Here is a 12,321-nt window from a genome sequence, read left to right as displayed (position 1 = left end):
GACCTGCATCCACTGCTCCAAGTATGATATTAGTCTCTTTGTCACCTTCATACAGGGACTCTATGCACTTCTCAGAAGTTAGGCTTGCAGTGGGGGCATGGCCCCTTCCACTGGCTGACCTCTCTGTCCCACTGCTCCATGCCCGGGGATCACTTTCTTTGGCTCTGCTTGACAGTGGCACAGGGAAATAATTTTCTTGGGTGGCAAAAGCCAGGGTACCTTTTTGGCTGGGCTTGTATAGGCCCTAGGGCCAAAAGCCTAGTACCTACCTATGAACCTATGCCTTCTTGGGTGTCTGCCCGATCATGTCATCCCATGTCTCTAGCACTTTTTTTTTTTTTAAACAAGAAACACCTTTATTGAATTATCACTTATTGCACAGGCAGGCATACATTTAAATAAATAAAAACACACCATAGTGACATATTTTCTGTTGCACACATTATACATCACATATGATCTTTTGTATAGCCATTGTCGATTGAACATTACATAACTCTTTCAATTCTTGCCTTCCCTTAAACCTCATTCCTCTAACAAAACATTATTCTGGATGTAGTGTTCCCACAATTCCTGTTTTTCTTTCTATGTAATTTGCTCCTTCCCTTTTCTGAAGATCCCTCTTCTGGTTCTTTTATCTGTTTCTATATTCAGTGGTTCTAGTACAGCTCGTTTAGACTCCGATTTTCATTTTCTAGTAACTGCTTTTTTTTGCAGACACCAGAATTAAACTCAGCAAGGCCTTAGTATGTGTAGGCAATTCTGGTTCTGTGCCACAGTTCATGAAAATAATTTCCTTAGTTACACCAATTTGCTCACCAAGTATTTCTGACAGAGTAGTCTGCAGGGAATTTTTAAAGTTTGCCAACTTATTACACTCTCAAAAATATGTTCTCAATTACCTCTTTCTTTCCCATCACACTTCCAATAGTTGCAATCTACCTGAGAAAAAATTCTTTGGAGTCTGCTTGGGGTATAGAAATATCTATGCAAACACTTCTAAGCAAAAATCCTAAATCATCTAACCTTGGTTGCATATTTCGGAGCTATACATACATCCTCCAATTGTTTCTTTGTGAACTGCTTATCCAGTCTCTCTTCCCAGTTCTTTTTAACCTCCTCTAACTAATTAGTATATTTATCATGAAATATTTTTATATGCCCCACTAATTAATTAATTCCTTTTTTAACAGCAGCTTCTGTTCTAGATGATTCCAATATTGTTGTCATAGTCTATGCCTACAAAACATTGTCCCACCAAAGCTGGTGTGTCCTTTTGTCTCTCTCCAACAGACAGCATCCATGAGTCCTGAATGTCTGCAGCAGGATGTCATTCTCATATCAGCTAAAGCTGCCCTTCATCTGCCATGTACCCTCTCTTAATGACACGATGACACCTACAGAAACAAAATACATTCCTGTAGGACAGTGACTACTGGGGACAATAGGCTACTAATTACAAACAGTGGGTTGCCATAGGTGTACACAACACTGCAAATTTGGACCGAGATAGTAACATAGTAGGTGCTACAAGTATGTTATACTATGGATGGGAGGAGGGTGCTTCAGTTATACCCCAGACCAGTGGGAAGGACATGTATATAACTGGGGTGAAGCCAATGCAGAGACCAAAAATGGATATACTGATAAAGAGTGAAGGGCTGACATCACAAACAACATGGTAGGAGTGCCTGGGGGTCAAAGGTGATTGGGTTAGTGGGTTATGATGAGCTTACACATAGACACACAGCACTTCTCTGCAGAGCATAAGGGTAGCATACGGATAGGCAGTCCTGACGGCATAGTGCCTTCCTTCAGTTAGAGTGCACATATACAACTATATACATTACATATACAGCTGTAAGGTGTGAGTAATCACAGTACAGATTAGTACATGTAGCCACCCTCTGTTCCAAGGCAAGGGCTCAGGACTGTAGCTCAAGTGAGAAATTAATCTTACTGCGGTATTGCAGAACACAGTGTACCTCCTTGAGTCTGTTTCTTCTGTAAACTTTGCTGACAGGAAGTTGCTTCAGATGCCATATAACCTCCTTGTACTGCTACTTCTGTTTTGGTGCATGTGGTTTGGCATTTAAAATGGCTGTGTTTCTGCTCACGCTGCCCACATATTCCAGTTTGTGCTCTATCTACTCAAATCAGAGTAGATTCACATACACCAATGAATTATCTTTTTGTGAAGCAAGAGACTGACACAAAGTACTGCTAGGTTCTACTGCACGCTGCCGAAATGCCATGCCTGTGGGTCATGCACATATACATGCATACATGCATGCTGCCAAAATGCCATGCCTGGGGATCATGCACATATACATGCATGCTGCCGAAATGCCATGCCTGGGGGATCATGCACATATACATGCACGCTGCTGAAATGCCATGCCTGGGGGATCATGCACATATACATGTATACATGCACGCTGCTGAAATGCCATGCCTGGGGGATCATGCACATATACATGCATACATGCACGCTGCTGAAATGCCATGCCTGGAGGATCATGCACATATACATGCATACGTGCACGCAGCTGAAATGCCATGCCTGGGGGATCATGCACATATACATGCATACATGCACTCTGCTGAAATGCCATGCCTGGGGGATCATGCACATATACATGCATACATGCACGCTGCTGAAATGCCATGCCTGGGCGTCATGCACGTGCTGCTGAAATGCCATGCCTGGGGGATCATGCACATATACATGCACGCTGCTGAAATGCAATGCCTGAGGGATCATGCACATATACATGCATACATGCATGCTGCCAAAATGCCATGCCTGGGGGATTATGCACATATACATGCATACATGCATGCTGCTGAAATGCCATGCCTGGGGGATCATGCACATATACATGCACACTGCTGAAATGCCATGCCTGGGGGTCATGCACATATACATGCATACATGCACGCTGCTGAAATGCCATGCCTGGGGGATCATGCACATATACATATATACATGCACGCTGCTGAAATGCCATGCCTGGGGGTCATGCACATATACATGCATGCTGCGAAATGCCATGTCTGGGTGATCATGCACATATACATGCATACATGCACGCTGCTGAAATGCCATGCCTGGGGGATCATGCACATATACATGCACGCTGCTGAAATGCCATGACTGGGGGATCATGCACATATACATGCATACATGCATACATGCTGCTGAAATGCCATGCCTGGGGGATTATGCACATATACATGCATATATGCATGCTGCTGAAATGCCATGCCTGGGGCATCATGCACATATACATGCATACATTTCTAGGCTGCAGTAGGCTGTGCTGCTCCCAGTTTAGGAATCATGTTGCCAAAATGAATTGCATGCCATCATTTTGAAGTCCATGATATTTGTGATGATGGCAGCCAGTGTAAGTACTCCATGGAAGGTGTCTGCCTGGTCAGCTGAGGAGAGCAAAACTGCTCAGTGAGTTCAGAAGGAGCAGCTGGGACTCATCTGTCAGTCCATTTAGGAAGATGGATGTCTGTATTGACCTGGCTAAATGGTTGATTGAGGTTATTTGCATTTCTATGTCTGGTGACCAATGCAGATACTAGTATGATGTCCTGTAGTGCCACCTCCCTGAAGAGTCCATCAGTGGGAGACAGAGATTGGGCAGGAGTGTCCCAAATAATACAGTTTGGTACTGCTACTGTTTTTCAAATTGCAATTTTAAACTTTGATTATGCATTCATATGTAGTTAGTAGGCTTGCAGTCCTGGGGACCATTGAGAGGCCTAGCCCAAATTCCCAGTTGACCTCAAACACTGAGGGAGTTAAACCCTGTAGCACGAAAAACAGAGCTCACCACTTTAAACCGCTGCACCAACTGGTGGACTTTATTTTTCTAGCCTTCACAGCAGTGCTCCTAATAAAGGCTGTTTTGTCTGACAGATACCAGGACATACAGGTGGAAAAGCTGTGAATCTGTGGTCTTGTGTGACTGTGGGATAGGTGTGAATCTGAGGACTTTTATATATTCCCTGTTCTGAAGGAGGTATGGGCCTCCTTGAAATTGATTACATGTATAGATCAGCAATCATAGGACTGCATAGATGTCTGCTGACCTCACAAGATCCGAACATAGTGAAAGTTTTAAGACACGAGGAAAATAAGTCTAAGATGACTTCCCTGCTTAGTTTACCAGAAGCATATCAGTGTCAAGCAGGAATGAAAATCAAACTAGAAGTAGATAAAAACCAGGCAGCAACTGAATGTGCCAAAAAACAAAATAAATAATATAAGGTGAAGGATCAGATAAGAAGGCAAGACATGTGGAAAATGCATAACTATAGTTGCAAGTACAGAAAACTCTTGGGACAACCCCATGTCGATCAGGACTGAATGCAGGAATAGTTAAGGAGAGGTGAATTTAAACCAAAAGATGAAAGGTTAATATTTGTGGCCCAGGAGAGTGGACTATGTAATCACTTTGGTTTACAAAGTCCATTGGATATATGGGAGAAATAGACAACTACAGCTGTTGTAAAACAGAATTGGAAACAGTTGCACATCTTGTTGCTGGGTGTGATACACTAATGGCAGAAGGACTGTATACCAAAGGCATAATAATGTGGCCAGAGTGTTGCATTGGGGACTGTGCAAGCATTATATTGAAGTAGCTGAGAAGCATTGGAACCATGAGCCACAAAGCATTATAGAAATAAGTTTATATCACATGGGATCACCCATTACCAATAGATGAAAAAATAGATGTGAGAAAAACAGATATAGTAGTCCATGAAAAGACAAAAGTAGCACTGATGACTGAAACTGCTATACCCAGTGATTACAGTTTCTTATGTACTGAAACACAAAGTCATAAAATACCTGGATTTACAGGCAGCAGAAACAAGGGTAATGTGGAAGAAGAATACCCAGACAGTTCTAATAGTAGCAGGAGCAATGGATCTTATAAAAAAAAATACAATCGTACTTAGATACACTGTCGATACATGTAACTCAGTATGAATTGCAGGAAGAGTCATTTCTGGGCACATTGTGAGTGCTGCTTAGAACGCTTCTGGCTAGTGTCAAAGATTGAAACAATACTCATTTTATGAACTTTAATCATTCTTTGACTTAGAAATGGGGTTCATTCCCATGATGGTATTAGAAACCCAAAAGACTTGGAGAAATTAAACTGTGAGTATTGTGGCAGACTCTCTGTGCCATGTTTCCTGGTTACCTATATGTCATGCCACTGCTGCATAGTATGAAATCATACCTGTTCGGCTGTAAGGCATCATGATGTCATGTTCATGATTTCTTGTGTGACTAAGGGATAGCTGTGAACCTGTGCTCTTGTGGGACTGTGAGATAGCTGTGAATCTGTGGTCTTATGGACTGTGGTATAGCTGTGAATCTGTGGTCTTCTGAATCTGTGGTCTTCTGAGATTGTGGGGCAGCTGTGAATCTGTGGTCTTCTGGGACTGTGGGATAGCTGTAAATCTGTGGTCTTGTGGGACCATGGGATAGCTATGACTGTGGTCCTGTGGTAATATGGGATAGATGTGCATCAATGGTCTTGGGAGATAGCTGTGAATCTGTGGTCTTGTGTGACTGTGAGATAGCTATGAATCTGTGGTCTTGTGTGACTGTGAGATAGCTGTGCATCAATGGTCTTGGGAGATAGCTGTGAATCTGTGGTCTTGTGTGACTGTGTAAAAGCTGTGAATCTGTGGGACTGTGGGATAGCTGTGAATCTGTGGTCTTGTGTGACTGTGAGATAGCTGTGCATCAATGGTCTTGGGAGATAGCTGTGAATCTGTGGTCTTGTGTGACTGTGTGAAAGCTGTGAATCTGTGGGACTGTGGGATAGCTGTGAATCTGTGGTCTTGTGTGACTGTGTGAAAGCTGTGAATCTGTGTGACTGTGGGATAGCTGTGAATCTGTGGGACTGTGGGATAGCTGTGAATCTGTGCGACTGTGGGATAGCTGTGAATCTGTGGTCTTGTGTGACTGTGAGATAGCTGTGCATCAATTGTCTTGGGAGATAGCTGTGAATCTGTGGTCTTGTGTGACTGTGTGAAAGCTGTGAATCTGTGTGACTGTGGGATAGCTGTGAATCTGTGGTCTTGTGTGACTGTGAGATAGCTGTGAATCTGTGGTCTTGTGTGACTGTGGGATAGCTGTGAATCTGTGGTCTTGTGTGACTATGAGATAGCTGTGAATCTGTGGTCTTGTGTGACTGTGGGATAGCTGTGAATCTATGGTCTTGTGTGACTGTGGGATAGCTGTGAATCTGTGGTCTTGTGTGACTGTGGGATAGCTGTGAATCTGTGGTCTTGTGTGACTGTGGGATAGCTGTGCATCTGTGGGACTGTGGGATAGCTGTGAATCTGTGGTCTTGTGTGACTGTGGGATAGCTGTGCATCTGTGGGACTGTGGGATAGCTGTAAATCTGTGGTCTTGTGGGACCATGGGATAGCTGTGACTGTGGTCCTGTGGGACTATGGGATAGCTCTGCATCAATGGTCTTGGGAGATAGCTGTGAATCTGTGGTCTTGTGTGACTGTGAGATAGCTGTGAATCTGTGATCTTGTGTGACTGTGAGATAGCTGTGAATCTGTGATCTTGTGTGACTGTGAGATAGCTGTGCATATGTGAGAACATTTCCAGGCTTCTGCTTCCTTGCATGTACATTGTGGTGTAGTTTTCAACTGTTGTCTGTATCTCACCTACACCTGTGTGTGAGGGCTGTTTTGCACCTTTGTCTTTCATGGCAAAGCAAGAGACCAACCATTTTGGCTGTCACAGGCTGTGGCTGAGACTTTTGGCACAACATAGTATATGCATTACCTACTAACTTCTATTATACTCACTGCATTAAGTGCAGGACATTTCCATCATGTCTCCCTCATTCAGGTCATGACGATGCCCGAGCACCACAAGCACATCACCCTCTGCCCCCTCCAACCCTTCCTTTGGTGCAGCTGTGGTAGGTGAGAGGGCTGGAACTGTCTAAGGGGAAGGTCTGACCTCTTCCAGTTCGGTAGCCTGGCTCAGTGGCTCACTGCTGCCCAGCTATTAGTGTAGCAAATGATGGAGCATATTGACAGAGCAGTGACCCATTAGGTACCTGCAATCACTGCAAATGTGCTCAACAGGCAGGTTTCCTGCCATAAGGCCATCAGAAGAGAATGAGATGCTACCACTGGCCACCCTGACTCATCTCAGCCATCTTATGGGTCCCACTGACACCTCCTGCATCATTTGGCAACCATCATACTGCCTGTGTCTCTATTTATCTCCAGGTCACATTAATCCCATTCTATTTTTGGCACAGCCAGACCATTTTGCTTATTCAGTAATCCCTGTCACCATTTGTCCACCCTCTGCTTTTCTCCATACTAGTATGAGCACATTCACCCCTGTTTGTCTCTGCCCAGTGCTATGCTCTCCCTGGGCACATCCACCCCTGTCTGTACTGTTTGGGTGCCCCCTCCCACTACCCTTTCCTCCCAAGTTTCCTTATCACCTTGTCCCATCATCTCTTCTCTCTCCATTTATATATGAAATGGGGTACCTATCCCTACCAAAAAAAATGTACCCTGCCTTTGCCAGCTGCTTTTGTTGCATGCGTCCTTTCTATGTGTACTTCAGTTTGCTATGATTTCCCCATTTCCAACTGTTATATACTCTTTTTTTCCTCTTTTGTATAAATCAATGAGCATTTTGGTGACAAAATACCAGGCAGTAGATGTTTACAACATACTGGAAGTTATTACAATGTATCTCTTGAAGTTATTACAATGTATCACTTGAAGTTATTACAATGTATCTCTTGAAGTTATTACAATGTATCACTTGAAGTTATTATAATGTATCTCTTGAAGTTATTACAATGTATCACTTGAAGTTATTATAATGTATCTCTTGAAGTTATTACAATGTATCACTTGAAGTTATTATAATGTATCTCTTGAAGTTATTACAATGTATCACTTGAAGTTATTACAATGTATCTCTTGAAGTTATTACAATGTATCACTTGAAGTTATTATAATGTATCTCTTGCCCACATCCTACTTATTGCTCTCTTCCACTGGGTTGACTTTTTAGCATTACTCTGCTTTTTACATGAGACTACAGCTACCTGTTCAGACATGCATTGTGTCACCATTTGGATATCCATGTGTACTTTACATGGCAACGTGCATCGCTACTGAGTAGCACAGGCCTGGCTCCATCATATAGCACATTTCTGTGAATCCTGGCTGCAGAGACAATAGCTTTACAGATGAAACATTTGTCTATTCACACTTGCTAGTTTAGTATCTGGCAATGAGTATAGCATTAAAACTTATGAGAAAGTTGCACTTGATTTCAAAACACAAAAATGTATAATCCTCTGTCAAAGACATGCCACTGACAAGAAAGTGGTGCTATGTATTACCTTAATAACATTTGTTTTACAATTGTTACGAATATCAGGTTCATACAATAGCCTACCGAGGATGCAACAACTGTAATGTAATTTGGTGTGGAAATGGATTTGTAAAGTGTGTGTGTGTGTGTGTGTGTGTGTGTGTGTGTGTGTGTGTGTGTGTGTGTGTGTGTGTGTGAATTACCTACATTCTTTCAAAGCCCTCTGTTTCAATTGATGATTGCTTGAAAGATAAATTAAAAAAAATATCAATAAAAACAATAAATATAAAAGATCTTTTTTCAGGGGCAAGCTCCCCCATACCTTTCATGTGGGAGGTCTGCCCTCCCAATCATGTTCACTGCACAGTAGAAGAAAGAGCAAAATACTTCAAAAGTGCACCTTCAGCTTGTACTATTTGACACATTGTAGTAAAACTTACCTTGGCATTAAATTTTCAGGCTAAGGTACACCATTGGAACAGCCAGCAACTGTGTGTGTGTGTGTGTGTGTGTGTGTGTGTGTGTGTGTGTGTGTGTGTGTGTGTGTGTCTGTATGTATACATTGTGTGTGTGTTTGTGCGATTGTGTGTGTGTGTGTTCGTTCATATGTAGTTACTAGGCATGTAGCACAGTAAATTATTCGACACATTGTAGTAAAACTTACCTTGACATTAAATGTTCAGGATAAGGTACACCATTGGAACAGCCAGCAACAAAACATAGGTAAGTGTGTGTGTGTGTGTGTGTGTGTGTGTGTGTGTGTGTGTGTGTGTGTGTGTGTGTGTGTGTGTCTCTGTATGTATACATTGTGTGTGTGTGTGTGTGTGTGTGTGTGTGCGTGTGTGTATGTGTGTGTGTGTGTGCATGCATGAGTGCGTGTGCGTGTATGTGTGTATATGTGTGTGTGTGTCTGTGTGTGTGCGTGTGTATGTATGTATACATTGTGTGTGTGTGTGTCTGTGTGTGTGCGTGTGTATGTATGTATACATTGTGTGTGTGTGTGTGTGTGTGTGTGTGTGTGTGTGTGTGTGTGTGTGTGTTCGTTCATATGTAGTTACTAGGCATGTAGCGCAGTAAATTATTGAGGAGCTTAGCCCAGTTTTTCCATCTACCCCAGGGCACTATCTTGTTACGTGTAAAAGTAAATGACAAAGATCACCAATGCCTCTACTAAATCTGCCTCATATCTAAGAACCCCTGTGTACACCAAGATGAGTCACGGGATCAGCAAATACATAAACCACAACAGAGATGTGAAGGAGATAGCTGTCCCCAGCGTGAACATAGCAGACTGCCTTCACTTCCTTGTTACTTGAGAAAAAAGAAAAATAAGAATGTAAACTAACGTCAATGTTAAGTCGTCTTCTATGAAAGTAATGAAGAAAAACATGAGCAGACAAGCACCAGAATAAGGCAGCTCTTGTTTATCATATGCACTTTTGTCCACCAGTTGGACTTCATCACATCAACATTTGAATAACAGTATTACCCATGGAAAACTAAATATATGCTTAATGAAAACAAAGGATTATAAGTTATGATTTACAAACTCATGCATAGTAAGGAGTCAAAACAGAAAGTAACTCATGCTAGGCTAGCATATCAGTATAAGAAAACCTAATGTAAACAAGAGCCACCTTAAAGCCCACAGGGACAGGTCACAACAAAAGATCCAAAAAACAAGGTCAGTCCTGAACCTCAGAACCAGTGAGATGCATTTTCTGTGCTGCTGATACAAAAAGACCATATGCCCATATTTCACCAAACACCTTAACCACAGTAAATACAGTACAAGTCAAGTAAACCAGATGGCATAACCAATCCTAACCAATAATTTTACTAAAAATAAAACAAAAAATTAAGATGCACAAGAAAATAACCAAACTGTGAACATATGGCTCAGGTACATAAGCTGGGCGCAGAGAGGAGCACAAATAATGACCAGTCCTCAGAACTAACACTCCAACAGTAGGACCAATCCTCAGAACTAACACTCCAACAGTAGGACCAATCCTCACAACTAACACTCCAATAGTAGGAGCAATCTGTACAACTAACACTCCAACAGTATGACCAGTCCTCACAACTAACACTCCAATAGTAGGAGCAATCCTCACAACTAGCACTCCAACAGTAGGACCAGTCCTCACAACTAACACTCCAACAGTAGGACCAGTCCTCACAACTAACACTCCAAAAGTAGGACCAATCCTCACAACTAACACTCCAACAGTAGGACCAATCCTCACAACTACTAACACTCCAACAGTAGGAGCAAAACAACCAGTCTGAAAAAATAAAATAATAAAAAGGGACAGTGGTGAAACAGTAGTCAGTGGTAACGGTAAAACAACAAATCAAGAAATTCACGCCAAACTAAAGTAGATTGACAATGGAACCTGACCCTAAGCCTGACCCTAAGCTGCCTAAAAATCAATAGTACAATCCAAACCAAATAAATACAAATGAAGCAAAGTCTGAATAAACTGGAGTGCAGAACTAGTAATTAAGTCCTACTGTGTTTAACTCTCTTTACTAAAGCCATTTAGCACCAAGGTTACAAGATCCTAGTAAAAGGAGTTAAGGAACCAGAGTGATAAACCAAAAATAAACAAAAGTCAGACAGAAGAAAATGACAGTATATGTCTTTTTTCCTATATATTTTTATATTATCTGTACAGATGTGGTGACATCTATGAGTTCATTTTTGGTCCTATATGTTTTATACTAAGAATATCAAATGTTATAGGAAAAGACTTTATAACTTTGCTATCATTATTATGCACATCACTCTCTTTGGAATAAATTTAATAAATAAATATAATGAAAGATGAAACTCTAAATAGTTGCTGTGATAGCCACATTATAAAATATATCTGTTATGTGGAGAGTATTACAACCCTAATTCCATTTACTAAAGAGATACATTTAGTAACAATTCAGACACATTGTTACTATGTTTATTTTGATTTTCTTTACCAGGTTTGTTTGAATGGGTGCACTTAAAAGAATCTTTTCAGCAGAGGTCTGTGAAGAAAACTTCCAACGTATTACAAGCTTTTTTGAACAAAAATTCAGTAATTTCATTTATAGACATTAAGTAATATACATTAGCAATTACACTTATATTTGCTAATTAGATGACATTCATATTAAAAAAGAAACTATTACAGCAGAAAAGATACTTATGCATTTAGCAGATGTTGATTTGAAGGTACATTAGTTGGTTTGTCAAACAGATAAACTTTATGATTATTAATTAGAAATTCAAAGAAATGGAAGTGAGGGAAGGAAATTGGTAGGGCAAAAATGTTAATATTGAAGTTAAGACATGGATTAAGTAAGTTCAGAGGCAATTATATATGGCTATCATAAGGTTTATATTAAAAGCAAACAGGTGGGGTGAGCATTGTCACAAACTATGTATACAGCTAGGAGTTGCTGGTAAAACTATTCGGGTACTGATGAAGACTGGTTGCGGGGCACAGGATTCTGAGTGAAGGGAAGTCGTTTCATATTTTCAAGCTGAATATTACAGTGACATTTATCCAGGAGATGTACAGGAGCAGATCCGTTGATTTGGTATGTTACGTTTTAGTTGAGTTTTAAATGAGTTTACATTCTTCTGAATGGATTTCAGTGGTGGTGGGTTGTGGTTTCACAGTTTAGCTAAACATGTCGATATAGTCACCTGCAGTATTGCATGATTTCATTACAGTGATTTTCTCTAGACCGTAAAATTCTACTGGGGAGTAGTGCTGTATTACATTATTAAGGGCTGGGCAATTTTCTGGCTTACAGAAGAGTCTATTTTGTAGTCAAGTGAGAATGAGACTGGTGATGTGGTAGTTCTAACCAATTTAATTCTCTGAGGGCTAGGCAGTGGTGTGTTCTATTGTTATAGTTTACTG

Source organism: Protopterus annectens, chromosome 3.part1, assembly GCF_019279795.1.
Source record: "Protopterus annectens isolate FY-2018-M chromosome 3.part1, PAN1.0, whole genome shotgun sequence".
Classification (NCBI taxonomy): Eukaryota; Metazoa; Chordata; order Ceratodontiformes; family Protopteridae; genus Protopterus; species Protopterus annectens.
Note: the sequence above shows the minus strand (reverse complement) of the source record.